Raw genomic sequence first — 24,252 nt, forward strand, 5'->3', positions numbered from 1 at the left:
AAAACCTACGTTTGTCTGTTTCTCCCACATGTTTGATGGACTTTTTAAACCAACGTGTAAGTAGCCCACTATCTTGGGCCGCCAACTTTTCCTTTATATTTATCTGCATATCTTCTAAGTATTTCTGCCTGTGCTGATATTTTTAGTTTATTATTTGTAATAGTGCATGATAGTTGCTGATCTGTTCTGATATTGTACATTGCTTTTATCACGTCTAACTTTGAGTATTTTTGTTGATCTTTTCCCTCTTCTATACTGTTCCAGCAGTGACACTTCTTGTCTTCATTGGTTTATAGTTTTCTTTATTCATTACTTCCATGATGGCATTTGATTTCACCCCTTCCTTTACCTTACTGCCTTGTGTTTTTGTGGTAAAACTTTATCTATTAATTTAGCTGCACAGTAATATATCCTATTTACTTCTGTTATATCATATGAATCTCTATGAGCAGTTCTAATTACTGTGTTCATTTTATCAAACTTCTAACTTTTTGGGTTTCATTGTCCTTATGTATTCTTTTTCTTTCGTTGATTTTGATACAACTATTCATCTCTATTAAATCAAGCAACTCTTCTCTTAGATCATTTTCTTCTAAACTGAGTGCACATTCTTTGTTCTCCATTTCCTGTGGCCATTTTACAGAAAGTTCCACAGCATCTTCCTGTGCCACATTCTCTACAGTGTCATCCTATGTCATCCATTGCTCCTACACATAGGAACTCACTGGCCTATAACTCCACAGTATTGACTGCATAATAGTTGCCACAGTTTCATGTTCCTTCCCTTGCTGTGCAACTCCAACTGAACTTTTGTACTGGTTTCCTTTGGAAGGGTCCAAAGTATCTTCATATGGCAACTGATCAGATGTTTCCCGCTCCACTTGTTTCTCATTAATTTGGAGATCAGTTGTTCTAGACTATTGTGATGTTATCAATGTCCGTTGTTCTATTTCCTTTATCCCTCAGCATAACTGAATCATTCTGTGCAGTTACAATCGCTGAATTGTCATATCCTCTGTTCAAAAGGTTGGTGGTGAGAGTCTCAAAAAAGTCATACATATCACTATATTTGTGAACAACTGTCCTTTTAGAACATTCTGTTTTACATGCTTAGGATGCATTCTATGGAATGTACAGCATTGTTGGTTTTGCAGGATTTTACACATTGTTAAGTATATAGCCCTCCTGGGATCTTGTGCACCATTACATCCAAAAAAGAAATGGACTTTTATGACCAGTCACAGGTAAAACAAAGAAAGCTAGTGTTGCTATTCAAATATACAAATTGGTCAAAGGTTTCTGCTGTGTAACCCAAATCTGAAACAGTTCATCCACATAGCAGCCATAATAAAGAACAGACCCCTTAAACCCATTCAGATCAGAAAAGATATTTTGTAACTCCCTTTCTGCCAAAACCATATTGGCATAGCTGTTGGCACATACCATGCCCATAGCCACTCCTGTCTGTTGTAAATAGTGCTCATCTTTAAATATGAACACATTGTGTTCCAGTATGAGTTCCAACAGAATGCAGATCAAGTACACTTTATCACTATCATATGCAGGATTCCAACCCAGAAGAGTTCTAACATTATCAATGCCTGCATCATTAGGAATGCAAGTAAACAGAGAAGTAACATCCATAGTAATCAAAAGGGCCTCTTCTCTATAGTTCATTACAGACCAATCAAACAACTTATTCAAAAGTCTCTGGTGTCTCTAGAAATATTCCCCATTGCATTAATCACTGGTAATTGATTTTCTATATATATAGACATAGGCTCTGTGGCCCAGCTCCTGCCAGAAACTACTGGTCACATGGGTGGATGTAACTGGTCCTTGTGGACCTTAGGTAGCCCATACATTTTGGTATCACCACATTCTCAAGCAAAAAGTACTCATACAAACACCTATCTATCACACCATCCATAAGTAAAGCAGCATCAACTCTCTTATTTATCTTGGCAATCAGCCTGGTTACCTCTTGTCTATATATCCTGATGTAGGTGCATTCATCACTTAGCATCAGTAGCATAGCACTCAAACAATGTTAGAACACTTTTGGGTCGTAATCCTGCATTTGACAATGATAGTGTACTTGATCTGCAATCTGTTTGAACTCATACTGGAACACGATGTGTTCATATTTGAAGATGAGCATTATTTACAACAGATAGGCGTGGCTATGGGCATGGTATGTGCCAACAGCTATGCCATTATGGTTTTGGCAGAATGGGAGTGACAAAATGTCTTCTCTGATCTGAATGGGTTTAAGGGGTCTGTTCTATTATGGCTGCCGTGTGGATGACCTGTTTCTTATTTGGGGGGGGGGACAAAGCAGAAACCCTTGACTAATTTGTATATTATTTAAATAGCACCACTAGCTTTCTTAGTTTTACGACTGGTCAGAAAAATCCATTTTTTTAGATGTAATGGTGCACAAGACCCCAGAGCTACATAAACTTCTGTAAATGTAACATTTGGCTTAAATATGACTATAAACATGTACTTTTTGAAATGATTAAGTGTAACAGATGTACTAATTAACACTACAGAAATTCCACCAGTTGCCAATGTACCTCTCACTCAGACTCACACAATCAAAGTGCATCTTGTGTGTGTGCATTTGTGTGTATATCTTTAAGTACCATTTGTGCCATCCATAATTCATGAGGTCCATTAAAATTCAAGTTTTTGGAAATCCATTCATGCATATCATGTACAATGACATTGTGTGCCAAAATAAACAGGTATATTGCATAAACACCCAAAGATATTGATAAATGGTACCATGTGTGGCACATGCCCATTATCTTCAATAATCTTGGAACATGACATCAGTGCCACTTTTAATTATTGATTTTGATACATCTACTGATCAGACCATTGCTAAATGGAAACTGAGTGGTACCCTAGTGAGCATTTCTCTGTTTTACTGTTTTTCACATTCTACAGAATTTAAATTCATGATTGTGACTTTGAGGAGGCTGCGACATGTCAGAGCACTGAACTGGAATGAGGAGGAGACGACACAGATCTTTATGGCATCTGCTGGATTAGAGTAGAGAATGAGAGCTAGGCTGAGGAACTTTGCTATGATTGATGTGTAGAACCGGATTGCAAGGGAGCATCAATGGGGGATGGGGGTCTACCACACTGGAGTGCAGGTTCGTCATTGCTATGATGACCTGCATCAGAGGAATGTAGCCAAGCTTCAAAAGAGGGTCTATGAGGTGTGGAGACTGTCAGTAGATACCTACAGTAAATAATGATATTTTACATATTCCTTAGTATTGCTATAGATTTTTCAGATATATATATATATATATATATATATATATATATATATATATATATATATATATATATATATATATATATATATATATATATATATATATATATATATATATATATATATATATATATATATATATATATATATATATATATATATATATATATATATATATATATATATATATATATATATATATATATATATATATATATATATATATATATATTATAGAGCCTGTATTAATTAGCTCATGGTGATAAATCAATGGACATGATAATTACTGCATTCTTGAATATATGTTCAATTCACATGTTGTTATTATGTAATAATTACATTTTAACATTAGCTAAGTTCTTTGAAAGCATAAATATTTGTACAACATCTAAGTTAAGTATTGACATATCCACTTTTTTAGGTGCTTCACAGATAGTGATAGCACCTAGGCTGTGCATGACTGCACATTAGTTTTCTGTTATTCATTGTAGTACCACTATGTTAACAATATATATCACCAACATGATTTTATAACCATGTTTTCCCTGCTTTGCTTATTATCGTCTGGATAATTAAGTGGACTGTGAACCAGCTTTAAAAATTAAGTAATAAATGTAACTATGTCCTTTGCATATGTACATATATGTTTTGCAACATCTAACTACATAATTACACATAGCCACTGTTCTCATGCAGCACAGGTGCCGATAGCAGCTAGGAATCAGATGACTGTGCATTCCTTAGTTTTCCAATATAGCAAAACTATATCACATACTGCACTGTTACAAGATGGAAGACAAACACATATATAAGTTCTTTCCAGAGCTATAGTTATCCCAATCCACAAGGGGGGATCCACCTTGGATCCCGAAACTACCGTCCCATCAGTCTGACAAGCCTTATCTGCAAGGCCATGGAGCGTATTATCATGGAACTTATAAACAAAGACATTGGCAACCTTCAAACACTGGACCCCACCCAGTTTGGGTTTGTGAAGGGCCGATCTTGTCTCCTGAACCTGATTGACTTCTTTGAATCAGTCTCCAGAGCCATGGACAAGGGTAAGGTGGTCCACACAGCCTATCTAGACCTTGCCAAGGCCTTTGACACCATCCCCACTCTGGAATCATAGATAAACTTACTAAGTTGGGCATTAATCCCTATGTCACCCAATGGGTTGCTAAATGGCTTACTGATAGAACCCACACTGTAAAAGTAGCCGACTCCAAATCCAGCTCCAGACAAGTGACAAGTGGAGTACCTCAGGGTTCAGTCCTGGGGCGCTCTTGTTTGGCATCTACTTCTCTGAAGTACAGGTCAACACTAAGGGACTGTGGCTAACAAAGTTTGCAGATGACTGCAAACTGGGAGCCATTATTGAATCCCAAATGATGTGGATACTCTACAAAAGGGCCTTACAGAAACAGATGCTTGGTGCCAGAGCCATGGGCTCAAGCTCAATGCCAAGAAATGTATTGTTATCCCCTTTGGGAAAAACATGTATCCATGAAATACCATATAGGTGGCAGTACACTAAACACAGAAAGTGTGATAAGAGACTTAGGGACACAGGTGGACAGTGGTCTCACCTTCGATAACCACATCGCCACAACAGTCAGGACATCCTTCTATGTGGCACACCTCATCACGAAGGGCTTTTCATCCAGAAAAAGGAGGTCATTGTCCCACTGTACTCATCCCTCATTAGACCCATTATAGAATACAATGCCCCATTTGGTATGTACCTCTCAAGACATCTGCAACAACTGGAAAGGCCTCAGAAATACCTCACTAAAAGAATCACAGGCCTAAAGCAGCTGCCCTATGCTGACCGCCTTAAAAAACTCCAGCTATACTCTGTCGCATATCGTCTACTCAGAGGTGATCTCTGCTTAACATACAAGGCCATGTCAAACCCAGAGCTGTTGGACATGCTACACTTAAAGAAATCCCAATCCCTCAGAGCTACACGCTCCAGGGATCTAAACTTACCATCACAATAAACAAAACATGTTGGAGGGATAGGTTCCTGACCCAGAGACTCCCAGACTCTGGAATAGATTGCCCATACATGTCAAGCAGAGTGCCTCTTTGGACCTCTTCAAGAGGAACCTTGGCGATTGGATGGGAGAAAGGAAATTCACCCCAGGATCACATCAGTCGCCCTGCTAGACAGGGTCCAGGAAAGTAAATAATGTGGGAAGAAATATTCAGGGAATTGTTATGGCTAGGCTTGTATAGGCCCTAGGGCTGATAGCCTAGTACTAACCTATGAACCTATGAACCTATGAACCATCATTCATCCTATATAAGTTCACAGACACTTTTAATTACTGTAGAAATTAATGGCCATAACACTGGTTAAACATATTTTGAGATGCGTGTGTTGATATCTCTTATGTGTTCACTAGAAGTGTAAAAATTGTATGCATTTTCCATATTCTGCCATTCATCACAGTATTTCAAAAAAACTGCTGCAGTACTGTTGTCTGCCAAGAAGGTCTACCACAATTTAAATTAACCTGTAAGACAACTTGCCAGGATTTTTATATTTTGTCATGTTGTGGGTTTTAAACCACATATGGAAACATGCTACAATGGTTAACTTCACCCATTTAATTAAAAAAAAAACAGTTTTCTATACTTTATATTACTGCTTATGTTGTGCATGTTAACAACTTAATGATCTAGCCTTTCCATGGATGCACCATAATCTGTAGCACTCTGATAACATCAGTTCTTGAACAAAGGTGATTAGAGAACAGTACCTGTCTGTTTTTGAATAACGTGTTGAGTGTTAGCTCATGGAAAAGCATGTCTATATTTTAGTGCTGTGGGTTCACTTTTTAAAGCGGGACACATATATCTTAAACTGTTATACTAATTTCATATAAACAGTGCATTCATATTGCAAAGCATTGTTCATGTATTGAGATTAATGTATACTTTGAGCATTGTGGCGAATAACTCAGTTATTCATCAAATTCATACTGATATATTTGTAATCCGTAACATTCCTTTAACATCAGCTAGTCCACAGCATTGTCAGTACGTTTTCAGTAATACTGTTATATGTCTGAGAAATTTATTATGTTAGGGACAGAGACGGGCACACTAACAGTTGTACTGAAGGCCAGATGAGCTGTATTTAACTAGTTATGTGCAATTTTTCAAGGAATAGTGGTCCTCAGACATGCATTTCTGTGTCCATAATGCACAGTAATAGTTATGGTTTTGCTCGCATAAGCTGGATGTTACAACACACTGTCACACTGTATGATGATTGGATTATCTCAGTTAATATGAATTTCTTAGAACCGTTGCTGACATGTATTTAATTTGAAAAGCGTTTAGCTACATGAGCAGCACATGTTCTTTTCTGCAACCCTAAGTCAAGATCATTCATAGTATAACATCCCACTTCATGATAATGTCATAACATGGACTTTTCTCACTGCCTAGAAAATGTGTTTTTTTCAGTTAAGATGTTTTAGGTAGGTAGGTAGGTTTCAAGGTCAGAGTTTCCATGTAGGTTGCATATGCAGGTCTGAATCCCATGTCCTCCAATCTGTGCTCAAAGATGTTAACCAATGAATGTTACAATGCCAGAACAAGTACAAATATGACTCTGTCATTGTCCATGTAGGTGTGAATGACCTGAGCCCTACCTCCCTGGACTACATGAAAAGAGACATGGAAGACCTCTCTGATCACGTAGCCCAGGCGGTATGACCCTGACTCTGAGTAGCATCCTGCCCTCAACAGGAATGACACCAATGTATAAAGAAAAAATTATCAATTTCAACAATTGGCTAAGTTTCTGGTGTCATTCAAAGGGGATCCAGTGTCTGTCCCACACTGCTTCACTAGAGATGGCTTGCACCTGTCACCCTTAGTTTCAAATACTGGCCAATGCTCTTGCCACTCCCATAGTGTCTTTTAGGCAAAGCTCAAAGACAAACCCACTGCCGTAAATAGCACAAGTAACAAAAAATGAGGGTAACGCTACTCAATGCCACAAGTCTAAACCTCAAAATGCACGCACTCAAGGCACTCCTCAGTATGGAGAAAATCGATATATGTGCAGTAACAGAAACCTGGTTTAAGGCTCCAGAGACCACCCCAGCACTACCAGACTACAACTCACACCATACATTACGGCCACAGAACCTGGAAAGAAATACAAAAGGCGGGGTATCCATATTCACCAAGGATACCCACACCTCCAGGTTAGTGGCACAGCACAATGCTTCAGAGATCATCCACGTGCAACTACCAATGGGGAAACTGCAATTCAAACTGTAGCGTGGTACAGATCACCCACCATATCCCAGGACCTCCATTCCACGTTTCTAGAAACACTGGGAAACATAAAGGTCCTACCAAACACCCTAATATTGGGTGATTTCAATTACCCAAACATTAACTTGGAGAACTACTCAACTACTAACTCCCTTGCCCAACATTTCCTAGAATTTATAAACTGAAATGCCCTGGATCAACTGGTCAACTCTCCCACCAGAGGTGACATCATATTGGACCTGGTCATCACCAACATGTGCGACCCGTGTTCCACACAGGAGGTCAACCCCTCACTGGTTAGATCTGATGATAAACAAATCACTTTGGATATCCACATTCCACCCCCACCCCTGGACAAGGAAACCACCGTGAAAAACTTTTCAAAAGTAACTTCACGCTACTTAAGACTGAGGTGGAAAGTTTCAAAGCTCCTAAAGGATAATGCTGACCAAGCTGCAAAATCCTTTACTAATGCATTCTACGGGCACCTACAAGAATGCATGGATCATGCTATCCCAAGCAAAACCAAGACTCACTCCTCCAAGAAAAGGAAACCAGTCTGGGAGACCCCTGGCATAAACAAGCTATACAATAGAAGGAGGAAACTAATACAGAAAAGAGTAAAATCCCAAGAAGGGAAGACATCCTTAATCAGTATCAGTAGAAACTATGTTCCCTCATAAAATCATCCAAGGCTAGCTTCTAAAGAAAATTGCCAAGGACTCCAAAGATAACCACAAGACGTTCTTTAGCTATATCAAGAATCTAAGTGGCAATGCTGAGATCTGCTTGGAGTTAGTGCAAAATGGCACAAAATACACTGAACCGACTGATATTGCCAACATCCTGGCAGACAGGTTCAGTGCAAACTTCACCCCCTTCTCACCACCAAAAGGGCCCATAACCATACCAGAAGAATTTAGTGCCTCTGAAATCACAGACACTCAGGTTAAAACAGCCCTTTCCAAAGCTGAAAACACAGCATTAATGGGACTGGATGGTGTCCCAGGCTGCGTCCTACATGAGCTGAAAGATGAACTAACCCCTCATCTAAACGCACTGTTCAAACTCAGCCTCTCCACAGGCTACATTACCCATAGAGTGGCGCACAGCAATGGTTATTCCACTCCACAAAGGTGGAGCCACAACAGACCCCAGGAATTATCGCCCTATAATCCTGACTAGCTTGGTCTACAAAGCTATGGAGTGCATCATCATGGAACTCATTAACAGAGACATTGGGAACCTCCAAACACTGGACCTTACCCAGTTTGGTTTTGTTAAGGGCAGATCATGCCTCCTAAATCTGGTGGACTTCTTTGAGACTGTTACCAAGGCTATAGATGAGGGAAAGGTGGTACACACAGCCTACCTAGACCTTGTTTGACACCATTCCCCATTCTGGTATTATAGACAAGCACACCAGCCTGAACATAAACCCCTATGTCACAAGATGGATGCCAACTGGCTCATGGACAGAACCCACATGGTGAGAGTTGCAGGAGCTAGATCTGACTCTAAACCAGTTACAAGTGGCATTCCCCAGGGCTCAGTCCTAGGACCCCTCCTGTTCTGCATATACTTCTCAGAGGTACAGGCAAGCACAGGACTGTGGCTGACCAAGTTCACATACGACTTTAAACTAGGGGCTATAATTGACTCTCTGGCTGACACAGACATCCTCCAAAAAGGGTCTCACTGAGATGGATACCTGGTGTCAAAATCACAGCCTCAAGCTAAATGCCAAAAAGTGCATAGTCATCCCCTTTGGAAAAAACAAAGTACCCACAAACTACCACATAGGTGGTAGTCCCCTAAATATGGAAAACATAATAAGGGATCTGGGGACTCAAGTAGATAGTAATCTCTCCTTTGATAATCACATTGACAAGGTGGTTAGAAAATCCTTCTATGTGGCCCACCTAATCACAAAAGGGTTTGCATCCAGATCAAAAGAGGTCATTGTGACCCTCTACTCATCACTCTTCAGACCCATCATAGAGTACACCGCCCCATTTGGGATGTACCTTACAAGACACCTGCAACAGCTGGTAAGACCATATAAATACCTCACCAAGAGGATCACTGGCCTCAAACAGATGCCCTATGCAGCTCGACTGAAGAAACTCCAGCTGTACTCAGTTGCAGACCATCTACTCAGAGGTGATCTCTGCCTGACATACAAGGCCATGTCCAACCCAGAATTGATGGACATGCTCCACCTAAAGAAAACCTTATCCCCTCGAGCCACACACTCTAGGGATCTAAACCTCACCACAACAATAAATAGGACATGCTGGAGGAATAGATTCCTGTCACGGAGACTTCCCATGCTTTGGAACAAGATTCCAATCTACATTAGGCAGAACTCCTCGCTAACACTCTTCAAGAGAAACCTTGACAAGTGGATGGGAAACAAAATTTTACCCCAGGGATCACTTCAGTGGCTCTGCTGGACAGAGGCACAGGAACTAATCTAAGGGGTGAAAGCCAACACATTCTGGCTAGGCTTATAAATGCCTTCGGGCAGATAGCCTAGTACCTACCTATGAACCTATGAACTAACTGAATATGGTGCTAAAATAAGGTTTTCAGAATAACAGTCTAAAGTGTGTTATGAAATGTTTATCATTGTTATTTGAATAATCATTTTTTTTTCACATGATGAGAAATGCAATCGAAACAGAGCAATGTGCATTGAGCAGAAGCACAGGCTTGAACAGCAGTGTAAGGAAAGAGGTAGGTTGAATATTGCACATATATTATGAACTGAGATGCATATTCCACTGTTTTAAGGCCTGCTTTCAAGTATTACACATTTATTAATTAGATACAGGAGTACCCATCATGCATCAGTAAGGTAAGTAAAATCAGCAAACATTAGATGTCATTGCAACTATGTATAAAACGTATACTGTTGATGTAATTTATATTTTTGGTCGTTTTTGCCAGCAAACATTTTTTAACAGAAAAACACAAATGACATAAGTTTTGTGTATACTGACACACAGGTCAGATGGTGGATGTTTTATATACAAATGCAAGTGTTGTTACTATTGCTTATGATGTATGATTTAGCATACTTGTTTGGCTGTGTTTTATGATGGTTGATCTGTTGTGCAATGCTTGTCTATTCATTGAGTGAATAGGTGTCTCTGGTGACAGTGTAAGAATTGCTGTTTACAGATTGTGCAGCATTGTCTTCAGTTCATCATTGAGATTGTACCTGTGTCACGCACCTTATGTGTGTTTGTAGAAATAGTGTTTTAGGCTAGTTTGACTGATACTTGAGCAGGCATGCAATGAACACACCCTGCAGGTCTTTATTGGCATTGTTTTTGTCATCAAGCCATTTCTTGTTGTGTTTCAATGTGCATGACACACATTAACACATTGCAGTGTCCACACACATTCAACTGTCCATGCAGTGTAGCAGTTAATCTGTTGATAGTGCTATAGTAGGCAGCATGTAAACATATGACTTTCGGGGATGAATGACAGACAGCATATGTTGTGCATAGTCAAACACAAACAGTATATGCCTTGGATGTCTGCTGTGACATATCAGGTATGTGCAGCATAAATACACATCATTCCACATGGTATTAGGTGACAGTTGTCACATTGCTCCACTATCATCATCTGTTGTTCTGTCAAGATTAGCCAATACTTCTACCATGTGAGATCAGATACAGGTATATGCTGCCTATGTACAGTCCTCCTTATCTGCCTGCACCAAACAGCAAGGTAACACAATGGTATAGATGACACATAAAGGGCTGTTTAACTCTTCATGTACTGATGTTAATACTTTTAGCCAGAAGTTAGGTACAACATCTGGGCCTGGGATTTTCCATTTTGGAGCTTTTCTTAATTGTTTCCATTTCTCTGGCCATTACTTCATCCCATTTCATATTCTATACATTTGAACTTCTTATTCTTTCTGTTACTTCTTCTATCCATTCAGCATCTTTGTTATGTTCCACAGGATCGTCATAGATATTTCTCCAAAATGTATCTATTTCTTCTGTTTTGGTGGTGTTCCAATTCCTTGTGCCTTGTTTTCCAGTTCTCTATAAAACTTTTTTTTTTGGTCATCAATAAATTGTACTTTTCTCTCTTTTTTAATTTCTCCAAATCTTTTGAGTTTCTAATACCATGACAGGAATGGACCCCATTCCCAAGTCAAAATATGATTAAAGGTCATGAAATTAGTACTGTTTCACTCTTTGATATCAGCCAGTAGTGCTCTTCGCAGCACCCGCAATGTGCCCAGTAATGACTCATGTAATTCGTACAGAGTTACATGTATTGGTAGCATATCTAAATATGATTGTGGACTCTTTTTTTATAAGACCCATTGCTCCTAGTACTATTGGAACTATCTATCTGGGTATCTTTCTTCCACATTGCTCTAGCTTCTGCTTGCAAATCCAGATATTTTATGACTTTGTGTCTGTCTGTCTGTGCGCAGGACACTGTAGTCACTGGGTATGGCAATTTCAATGATCAATGTTACTTTTGTCTTCTTTTCTTGGACCACTACATCTGGTTGTCTAGCATCTATCTTTTGAATTGTTGGTAATGGATGATCTCATATGATGTAGACTTCATCATTTTCTGTGATGCTTTGTGGCTCATGTTTCCAGTGTTTTTCAGACACTTCAATACCATAATGTTTGCACAATCCCCAGTGCAGCAGTCGTGCCACATTATTATGCCTTTTGGTATACAGTCCTTTTGCCATTAGTACGTCACAACCAGCAATGAGGTGTGCAACTGTTTCCAATTCTGTTTTGCAAAACCTACGTTTGTCTGTTTCTCCCACATGTTTGATGGACTTTTTAAACCAACGTGTAAGTAGCCCACTATCTTGGGCCGCCAACTTTTCCTTTATATTTATCTGCATATCTTCTAAGTATTTCTGCCTGTGCTGATATTTTTAGTTTATTATTTGTAATAGTGCATGATAGTTGCTGATCTGTTCTGATATTGTACATTGCTTTTATCACGTCTAACTTTGAGTATTTTTGTTGATCTTTTCCCTCTTCTATACTGTTCCAGCAGTGACACTTCTTGTCTTCATTGGTTTATAGTTTTCTTTATTCATTACTTCCATGATGGCATTTGATTTCACCCCTTCCTTTACCTTACTGCCTTGTGTTTTTGTGGTAAAACTTTATCTATTAATTTAGCTGCACAGTAATATATCCTATTTACTTCTGTTATATCATATGAATCTCTATGAGCAGTTCTAATTACTGTGTTCATTTTATCAAACTTCTAACTTATTGGGTTTCATTGTCCTTATGTATTCTTTTTCTTTCGTTGATTTTGATACAACTATTCATCTCTATTAAATCAAGCAACTCTTCTCTTAGATCATTTTCTTCTAAACTGAGTGCACATTCTTTGTTCTCCATTTCCTGTGGCCATTTTACAGAAAGTTCCACAGCATCTTCCTGTGCCACATTCTCTACAGTGTCATCCTATGTCATCCATTGCTCCTACACATAGGAACTCACTGGCCTATAACTCCACAGTATTGACTGCATAATAGTTGCCACAGTTTCATGTTCCTTCCCTTGCTGTGCAACTCCAACTGAACTTTTGTACTGGTTTCCTTTGGAAGGGTCCAAAGTATCTTCATATGGCAACTGATCAGATGTTTCCCGCTCCACTTGTTTCTCATTAATTTGGAGATCAGTTGTTCTAGACTATTGTGATGTTATCAAAGTCCGTTGTTCTATACTAAATCCTTCACTTCAGAGGAAATCCATAACTTCATTTTCTATTTCTTTTTCTCCATCACTAATCCTCCTTTCTACTTTTCTTTGTTTACTTATTTTTTTGTGTTGGAAAAGGTTCCATATCTGGATGCCTTTGCCTGTATTTCTCTTCAAATATCTCTGGTGCTGCTCTTTTTTATTGATTAATTTTCCTTTCTCCTTTGCATAAATATTGTACCATATTAAATCTTTTTTTCTTTCTCATGTCCATATTTCTTCTTTAGATGTCTTCTGCTCCTCCTGTTTCTCCTTATATTCCATCCCCTGGTAGGTTTTTTGCAATCTGAAGCATTTGTTGTTCTTCAATATACTCTATGAATAATTTCTTTACTAACATTGTTGAATCAATATTATTCCAGTCTGTTTCCATTGTTCTGTGATATATCCTGTGTTACATACATACATACATTCAAATGTTTCAAGCACGGGCATTAAAGCCCTTCTAGCTTGCCAATATGCCAAAACACTTGTTCCCATAATACATGTCCAGGCTGTTCTTAAAATATCTAAACTAGTACTTGCTTTAATGTAATTTGGTAGTCTATTCCAAGCATCAGCTACTCTGTCAGAGAACCAATTAGTACACTTCTTATTCTTATAGAATCATCTACATAGGTTATCTGATGATTCTCTAGTACTTTTTGATAACCCCAAACATTCCCAGAGGTAGTTGTCCCTAAATGCCCTATATACCTGAATATGATCTCCTCTTAAATATCTGTAAAAGACACTTTTCAAGTTCAGATATTTTAGTCTTTCATAATAACTTAGATTTCCACATCCATGGATGCCCTTAGTATATTTCCACTTTACTCTTTCCAGTTTATTCATGCTTGTTTTCCTATAGGGTTTCCATATTGTTATTCCATGCTCAATTTTGGGTCTAATGTAACAAACAAACAATGACTTTATTATGTTTGATTTCCTAGACTTTATAAATCTTTTTATACAACCGATAGTTTTATAACTATCATTAGCCAATTGGTTGATATGATTAGAAAAACTCATAGCTGAATCTACCCATATACCCAGGTCCTTAAATGAGTCTACAGTTTCAGTCACTGTGTGCTGTATTAAATATTCACCTTTCAGTTTATGTCTCCCAAATCTCATATGCTTAGTTTTTGACATATTTATCAACATATTATTCTCCTGTTCCCAAATGGTTAATTTAGTCAAATTATTTTGCAGACATGCCTTATCTGTTACACTTGTAGTCAGTTTACCCAATTTGAGGTAGTCAGCATATATACTGTAGAACACCTCAGATGAAAAAGTAAGGTCTGAAAGATACAATCTAAACAAGTAAGGGCCTAGTACAGAGCCCTGTGGGACACCTTGACTGTAACCAAGGATTTCACCTGTCCAGTTGGTGTGTGAAACTTGCCATGTCCTGTTTGTAAGACATGCAGCTATCTATTTTATCAACAGTACATCAATACCTTGTTGTACTAATTTATTGATCAGTGTTTTGTGCATGACCCTGTCAAATACTGAAGTTAAAGCTATATAAATCACATCACAGCACAATTTTTCATTCATAGCTATTATTATATTGTTATAGAACATCATGTTACAGGTGGCAATAGATCTATTTTCAACATATGCATGCTGATATATGGTTTCAAGTCCTAACCTATCCAGTTCTGACAATAACTTATCCAGTATTACCTTCTCCGTTATTTTTCTACAACATGAAAGTAGACTTAAGGGTCTGTATGATTGTGGGTTTGTCCTACACCCCTTTCCCTTAAAGACAGGTTTAATATGTACATGTCTCCAATCTTGAGAAATCTCCCCATATTTATATGACCTAGTGAATAATAGATGTAATGGCAGTGTAAGTTCTTGCTTAAGTGTTCTCAGGTCATTGTTACTTATTCCGCCTCCTCCCTGTGCTTTGTTTGGATCCAGTTTGCACAGTTCTTTTTCAATATAATCTAATTTGATTCCAGTGTCTGGGGTTACCTAGATGTCACTAGGACAATTTACCACCCCTTTTGTGGAGCCAAACGGTTTTGCATAAGATTTTGTAAATATATATATATAATCTGTTGTGTCTGAGAATAAATTTTTGAATTTGCACACAGTTTATCAATTTGTGTATCGTTACTCCTTCTACATCTTATGTATCTATAAAAATGTTTCCTATTATACCCAATATCTTTATATAAATTTTCTTCAATTTTTTCTTGATCTTGTCTAACACAATGCTTAATCTGTTTGTCTAGCTCATTTATTTCAGTTTTCAAAGTTGTAGTTCGACCTCTCTTCCATGTCTTATATTTTTTGTCTCTCATCTTAATCAGGTATTTTGTTCTTATGGAAATATACCCCCTGATGTTGCATGCCTTGATCCTGATGTTAAACATTTTTTTTCTACTTTTTGTACTCAAACAATTTCTCTTTCAAAACTTTTCAAATTCCATCTGCAGTTTTTCCACTGAACACCTCACTCCAATTAGTTTTATATAGTAATTGTTTTGCTTCCCTATAATCTGTAATTAACCTTCTGTGAATTGGCTTAGATTTTAGTTTGGCAGAATTATCTAGAAACAAATTAACCTTTATGACCCCATGATCACTGCACATCAATGGTGGTAAAACTTGACTTGAAGTTACAGTAATTTCTTTGGGAACACAAACAATATCTAGTATATTCCATCCCCTGGTAGTTTTTTTGCAATCTGAAGCATTTGTTGTTCCTCAATATACTCTATGAATAATTTCTTTACTAACATTGTTGAATCAATATTATTCCAGTCTGTTTCTTGTAAATTAAAGTCCCCAACTAATAGTATTCTTCCCTCCTGTGTTTCATGTAAGAAATATGTGAATTCCTCTAGGTCATCTGCACTTGATTTTGGTGATCTGTACACTCCAACAATTGTTATATGCTCCAGGGTTGTCTTTATTGTCACAGTTACACAATATGTAGTATTGGTGTTATCATTGAACATGTAATAATCACAAGTCTCATAGCTATCTTTAATCCCTATCATAACACCTCCACCTGATTTTTGTTAGAATATTTGTTACAGTAAAAACATTTATACCCTGACAGAACTGGTTTCCAGTCATTGTTCTTTAATGTTTCACAAACTATAACAACATCAATCTTGTGGGAACGTAGTAAATTTTCTAATAAAAAAAAAACCTTTATTATTAATGCTCTTAGCATTAACAATGATCAGAGATGCATCAAATGTTGCTATCTGTGAACTGTTACATTTTTGACCTGGCAAAAATCCTGGCTAGAGTATGTCAAATATTGCAAAATATCTGCTGCAAAAATTCTCTTCCTTGATCTAGACAAATGCACATGATCCTGTCTGAACACATGTGTGCCCCAAAGAAGGCTTGGATGCTCTACACATTTCCATTTTTTAAAACAGGACATTTTTTCCATGTAGGTATTTACCCCAAAAAAATCTTTTCATTGATACTGACCTGACTATCATTTCTGTAGGTGATTTGTGAAAAATATGTCCTAACACCAGTACAAGCCATACTATCTAGGAGGGCTGTCAGTTCCTGACTAACAATCAGAGAATCTTTGTTGGTGACATCATCTGTACCAACATGAATAAAAACAGATCCATACTTCCTTACATTAAGGCATTCCAAGGCTTGTTTCACATCTTCTATTTTTGCTCCTGGCAAGCATAACATTACTCCATGTTCATTATCATCTCTGCAGATATAAGTATTAGTTCCTCTAATAACTGACACTCCAATTACAAGAATATCTTTGCTGACCATCTCTGAAGAATCTTCAGCTTCTAATACAGTCATTTCTGCTCTATCAATTGTTACAAAGGATACATCTTCATCACTATTAGTCTTATTAATTCCACTGTTTTCATTGTGTATTAAATTCTCATCCAGCTAGTATTGTAAATCCACTGTTTGAGCCATGTAGTCAACATCTGTCTTTCTCTTCTTTTTTTCATACAGTAATATTCTTCAATCCTTCCACGTTCAGTTTTGATTTCTTACTTTTCACCTGCTCCTTACCTCTTTTTTGACCTTTTCTATTGGAAAGGTGATGTCTTTTTCTGTAGGCTGAGGGCTTTCTGATAGACAGATATCTTCATTACCTGTCACCAGTCTGTTACATAACAAAGCAGAATCCTTTTTACTATGCATTCTCCTTCCTTTACAGTCATTAGTCAAGTTTCTTTTTCTTCCTTGTTATTTGTTGTGAACTTCTTCCTGTCTTTCTTTTTTTGTTTCCTTCTAAACAAACTGGATCCTCAGATTGCTGAGTACTTGCATCCACAATTCCATAGTTCTCAGAGGCTTCATCATGTTTCATAGAAGTTGAATGTTCTTTGTGGAAAATAGATGCATTATTTCCTAAATATGTTCTATTTGTTCTATCCCTAACATTATTTAGTTCATCAGTCCAGTCATTAATATATGATACAACAGTTCTCCAAGCCAAGCCAATTGCATATGTGCAATCATCATCATTAAGTCGAGATTTGCTTCTAACAATGGTAAGCAAATCATCCAAATTTTGACACGAGGAACAAAGATCACCAGTGTTGTCAGCTGTTACCTTTAAATATGCATAGCATTTATTATACTGTACAAGATACTTGTGCATTAGCAAATTGTTAAGTGTATACTGATTTAAGGACTCCATATTCAGCTTTAATTGAATAAAATATTGCAAAAGGATAAAAATTATATAAAGTCAGTAGCAAAGAATTCAAAGGACCTTAAATCAACTTCTATGACAAAAATGATACCAGCAATATCCAACTAAATAATAAAATACAATAAAGTTGTTCTGACCATACAAGTTCTACCAGCCATACAGACGTTGTAATTTCTCTACGTCGCATGCTCACTATAGCTCACAGTCGCACCTCCTTTTAACAGTAAAAATAAATATCACTTCTCTTACCAGTCAACTCCACAACAAATCACAAACCAAAACAGGATTGTTTTGATATGCTCAGAATTTTCCACTCTGCAGTCTGTGAAAAGTTATAGCTGTCTAGGCCCGTTGTGGTGGTTAGAACTTGCCTGTCCAAAACCTATTAAAGGTAAAACAACAAAATATGAATCAAAGTAAAGCTTGTTAATAAGCAGTCTTTTCCTACCTACAGTTAAAAATAGTGATAACAAATGCGATATAAATTCAAATAAAACTGCTCTTACCAGTCAACTCCAACAAATCACAAACCAAGACAGGATTGTTTTGATATGCTCAGAATTTTCCCTCTCTGCAGTCTGTGTAAATTTATAGCTGTCTAGACCATTTGAGGTGGCTAGGTCTTGCCTGTCCAAAACCTATCCCTTTCTCACAACCAAAAGTGAAACTAAAGGTAAAACAACAAAACATGAATCAAAGTAAAGCTTGTTAATAAGCAGTCCCTTCCTACCTACAAACAGTTAAAAATAGTGATAACAAATGCAATATAAATTCAAATAAAACTGCTCTTACCAGTCAACTCCAACAAATCACAAACCAAGACAGGATTGTTTTGATATGCTCAGAATTTTCCTCTCTGCAGTCTGTGTAAATTTATAGCTGTCTAGACCCCTTGAGGAGGTTAGATCTTGCCTGTCCAAAACCTATCCCTTTCTCACAACCAAAAGTGAAACTAAAGGTAAAACAACAAAACATGAATCAAAGTAAAGCTTGTTAATAAGCAGTCCCTTCCTACCTACAAACAGTTAAAAATAGTGATAACAAATGCAATATAAATTCAAATAAAACTGCTCTTACCAGTCAACTCCACAACAAATCACAAACCAAGACAGGATTGTTTAGATATGCTCAGAATTTTCCTCTCTGCAGTCTGTGTAAATTTATAGCTGTCTAGATCCCTTGTGGTGGCTAGAGCTTGCTTGTCTAAAACCTATTCCTTTCTCACAACCAAAAGTGAAACTAAAGGTAAAACAACAAAACATGAATCAAAGTAAAGCTTGTTAATAAGCAGTCCCTTCCTACCTACAAACAGTTAAAAATAGTGATAACAAATGCAATATAAATTCAAATAAAACTGCTCTTACCAGTCAACTCCACAACAAATCACAAACCAAGACAGGATTGTTTTGATATGCTCAGAATTTTTTGTGTTAGACTTTCTACACTAAATCCTTCACTTTACTTCAGCTTCTATTTTTTTAACTTCTACTTTACTAATCTTCTGTTCTGCATTCAGTCATTGTGATCTTATTTTTTGTATTGTGAAATTTCACATACCTGGATGCCTTTGCTTGCACTTCTTTTCAAATACCTTTGCGACTGCTTTTTTGCATAAATATTACACAATATCAGATCTCTCTTTCTTTCCCATGTCCATATTTCTTTTTTCTACCTTTCAAGAATCTGTAGATTGTGTTCTTTATATTTTCACATTGTCCTTAGTCACTTCGTTTTTCCAAATGGCACAAGGTTTCTTGGTCTATAAAATGTTTTTAATAAATCCGTTGTATTAATGAACACAATTTTTTATCTGAAGCTTTTGACAGTTTTCAAGTATTTTGTCTTTCCTCTAATTTCTCTCATAATCTTTTTGTATATTTTCTGTCTGGAAATTCTGAGCTTCTTGCATAATAGTAACAATCCATAATTTCTTTCTTACCCTCAATAGTCCACTCTATCATCTTTATGGCTCTTTTTTGACCTATCAGTTTTTGTGATTTTTGTGGACTGCTACTTCCTTCTACAACAGGGGGTCATCCTTCCCCTGAACCTAGTGTAGTCCCATTGTAGGAGTGTTTGTGTCTTGAGAATTCTATAGTTAGTCTCTTTTTTTCCAGTCTTGTCATCAGTGCACCTACCAGGAAAGAGCACTTTTTTATCATGTTTTTTGTGCACCAAGTTATCTTTTTATCTTTTTAACCTACTTCTGTCCATGGTATCTGCTGTATATAATATAGTGCATATATCACTGTCATCTTGGTAAGATTTTGTAAAAAATCAGGGTCCATCCCATGAAGGTACTCACCAAGACTTAAGGGTGAATTCAGTTCCAGCAATACGGCTCACCTTTTCGTCTCTCCTTTGGGACCCTATCTCTCCATTTGGACCACCATCTCTCAATTCAGATCTCATCTCTCCATTCAGACCTCCATCTCACCATGTTACCATACTGAGACACATCAGATCCCACATCGGCATCAGTGGATTTGCTAATGGAGGATACAGGCAATTGATGTGCTAAAAGAAGAGGCAGATGACACATATCAGGACAATGTACTTATATTACATGCTGTATATCATTAAAGACATATGACACATATATCACATTATAATGTTACAGGTAATACTGACTTACCATTAAGTCTTGTCAGTATATACGTCACAGAATCTACACAACAAGGAGTTGACAATTATGTTACATTTCCAGCATACATGACATATGTGATGAATACAAACATAACACACACCTGACTACTCCTCATGGAAAGATGGCATGGTTAAAGAGTGATGAACTTCAACTGTTTAGGGGAAACAAAATTTGCATTATTAATCACATCATTGCCAGCATGGACCATTCCAAAAGCATTAAATCATATAGTAGGTGTTACATAGACATATCAATTGTTCACTTGGTGATGACATGATGATGCAGTCTGTCCTATTAATGTGTAGGAGGGCAAATAGTAATTGATGACAGCAACAGGAATAACAGGAATGACATGTATGTAAGGCAGGTAATAGCATAACACTGACAGACTCACACTGTCATGAGTTTCTGTGTGTCATATTGCGGATCCTGCAGTGGTAAAGTAACGAGACAACACAGTCATATCTGCAGGCAATGGAATACTGAGAGGATGAAATCTATGAACAGTAACAGGGGCTGTGGATACTCACATGATGCATTTTGCACCTGTTGGTCAGATGTCTCTGTTCTGTGTAGAAAACACAGTGATATTAATGTCATGTATCACATGTCTGCTACACATTGCTGCAACCTATGAACCTGTTATGGTAACATACCTGGACTGTCTGTACCTGCACCTGCATGACTTGTACCCCTACTGGATGTACCTGTAGTGTATAGTGTTAGGGAAATATCAATATGACAGTAAACAGCAGTGCCATGACATGAAGCTGAGGCAATAACAGGTGGTGGTCACAGTAACACTGTATGGAGACCCTCACCTGCCATTTTCTGGTGTTCATGGACCTGTGAACATTAATGCTGGCAGTATTACACGTTGGGTGCAGTATTATATTTGTACTGCAGTTGTATGGCTACATGTCATTGCACTTATGCTTACATTGATCATAATCACCCTGTGTGGATCTCTGCGCGTGATTCAGTTCTGCTGCTGAAAATCAAAAATTACAATACATGAATATGTATGCGACATCGGTATGTGCTTATTTACTCCATAGTCAACCATGTCATGCAAAGTAACCATGCAAGTTTGGCCTGGGACTAATGTTTCCATCCCACCCTTGGGTATGCATCTCTCCCCACTCAGCTTATGCAGAGATGCCAGAAATATTGTGATCTCATCAGGGGGTCAATGGTGGGCCACCATAAGTGTCATCCCTTGACCTCTCATGCCATTTTAACCTGTTGGTTGAATGGAGGATCATGTCAGAGCAGCATTGCCAATAGGCTTTATAGGATCTATTGTGACTCCAACCACATAAATCATGTTGGTGATGTTGGCCCACACTTCATACTGTATTCCCTGCCCATCCAAGACGTCTTCATGCATGTTTTTTGCAGAGCATCTATTATAATCTCATTTTCCTGTGTGTAGAAATTGTCATCCCTGTGTCTATTTACCATCTGAAAAACAGTGATATAAGCATGTTCATATTCATGTGGAGATCCAGTTATGGAGATGGTTATGTGGACAGTTATGTGACTGTAAACCCTATGCATTCCTGTGCAATGCAAAAGTCTATGAAACACTCAGTATGACACATAGTAATATGACATATAAAAAGTGACAACTATGCCTACATACATAACAGTTGTAACTATAACATAACTTGTAATATGCATAGAGGCTTTCTGTGGGATTATAACCCCTTACAGGACATATCCATTAAATTTAGGGCCAAACACATGGCATCATGCCATAGAAGTCACAGTCAGCATGCATTCCACATTAAAATACTATATAAACATATGTGTACACTAGAAATATGTGTACAATACAAGTATGTTTTGCTGTAACTGTAATGCAGTTGCAGCTTAAACAGACAAGTATTCCAAAACAATCTGTCATATGACATGTTATACATGATGACCTCAGATCAACTCATCGATTACTGACAGTGAATGCCATTCACTTCAGCGACGAGTATCTGTAAATTATCAATTGAACAATTTCTGGAAAGTGTTAGAAACCCTCAGTATCCTTAAGCAGGCCATAGATAGTTTGGATCCTTTTTGTAATGACCCAGTCTTGTTTTAAGAACAATCAATGAATAAATATGAATAACAGAAAAAGGAATACATAGTATATACTAATACTGTTGGAATCTGTAGGTCTCCTTATATACACCATAGAGGGTATGGAGTCACTCACAAGCTATACAGATGATCTGTAAGTCTGTCATTATCTACTCTTCACTTTTGTTATGTAAATCTGTCTGTACAACTGAATATGGGACATCACTGCATGTCCTTGATGCAGATGTCAACACCTGTATGCATACAGGTAAATCACACACTGCTGGGGTAAGTTACAAACATTTGTCATAAGGTACACAGTTTTCATAAAAGCATAAATCTAAACAGATACATTTGAGGATGAGTAATATTAACATATGTGTATAATGAGCTAATATTCCCCAAGACAGATATACTAGCAGGTGCTAATTTACCTTATCAGATACCTATGACTCAGGAATATCTGAAAGTAAGAGCAGCTAATATGCATCAGTCTTTTAAGTGCCATTTGTGCCATGCATAATTAATGAGGTTCATTAAAATGTCTGGTTTTGGAATGACATTTGTGCATGTCTGCATATGTTCTCGAAATTTGGTGCATTAACCAATAGTGCAGCATAATGGGAAGGTGCTCCATGCAAGTACCCAGTAGGTATCAATAACCAGTACCATGTGTAGTGGTTCCCCTTCAAAACATCTAAAACTCATAACATTGAATTTTATAACATTGAAAATGTATAACATCAAATAGTGTATCATCAAACATGTCAATGTTATAGTTTGATCTGTTAATCATGTGGTATCACTATAAGATGTATTTTTTATTTATATAGTTATTATTTATATAGTGTAGAAATTTATACTATTTATATGGTGTTTATTTTGACACTCTGTCTGTGTTTTTTTAGGCCATACAGGTAGGTGATATAGACATTATGTGTACATTCTTTATGGTGATCATAGTACAGTGGGGTTAGGAAATTAACTTTTTCCCACTGTAGTGCAATCTCGGAGTTGGTATATTTAATTTACAGGAGTTGTGGGATGCATACCCCCCATCAGGATTACAGGCAGGCTTGCTCCCCTGCAGAAACATAGTAAAACGTGTGTTTTTTAGTTTGGTGTTGTTATAGATGGAGGGAATGTTATTTACACGTGTATTATAGTTTTCGATGTTCTGATGCAAAGTTTCAGTGCTCTGAGTTTTCGATGTTAGGAGTTTTAGATATTTTGGGTTTTCGATGTTTTGGTCTCAGTATTTTGAGATTCGATGTTATGAGATTTAGATGTTTTGAAGGGGAACCTGTGTAGCACATGCCCCTTATCTTCCAATGATCAAACAGAGTATAAAGGATTAGTCCAGATAAAGTACCTTTAGCTAGCAGATCAAGAAGACTATCTCTCTCTGATACCCTCCTTCACCCTGTGGGAGGAATAAAGACACCTTGTAGATGCCATTCGCTAGCAGCAATTCTGT

The sequence above is a fragment of the Protopterus annectens genome, chromosome 9.part0 (genome assembly GCF_019279795.1).
Source record: "Protopterus annectens isolate FY-2018-M chromosome 9.part0, PAN1.0, whole genome shotgun sequence".
In the NCBI taxonomy this organism is placed as follows: domain Eukaryota; kingdom Metazoa; phylum Chordata; order Ceratodontiformes; family Protopteridae; genus Protopterus; species Protopterus annectens.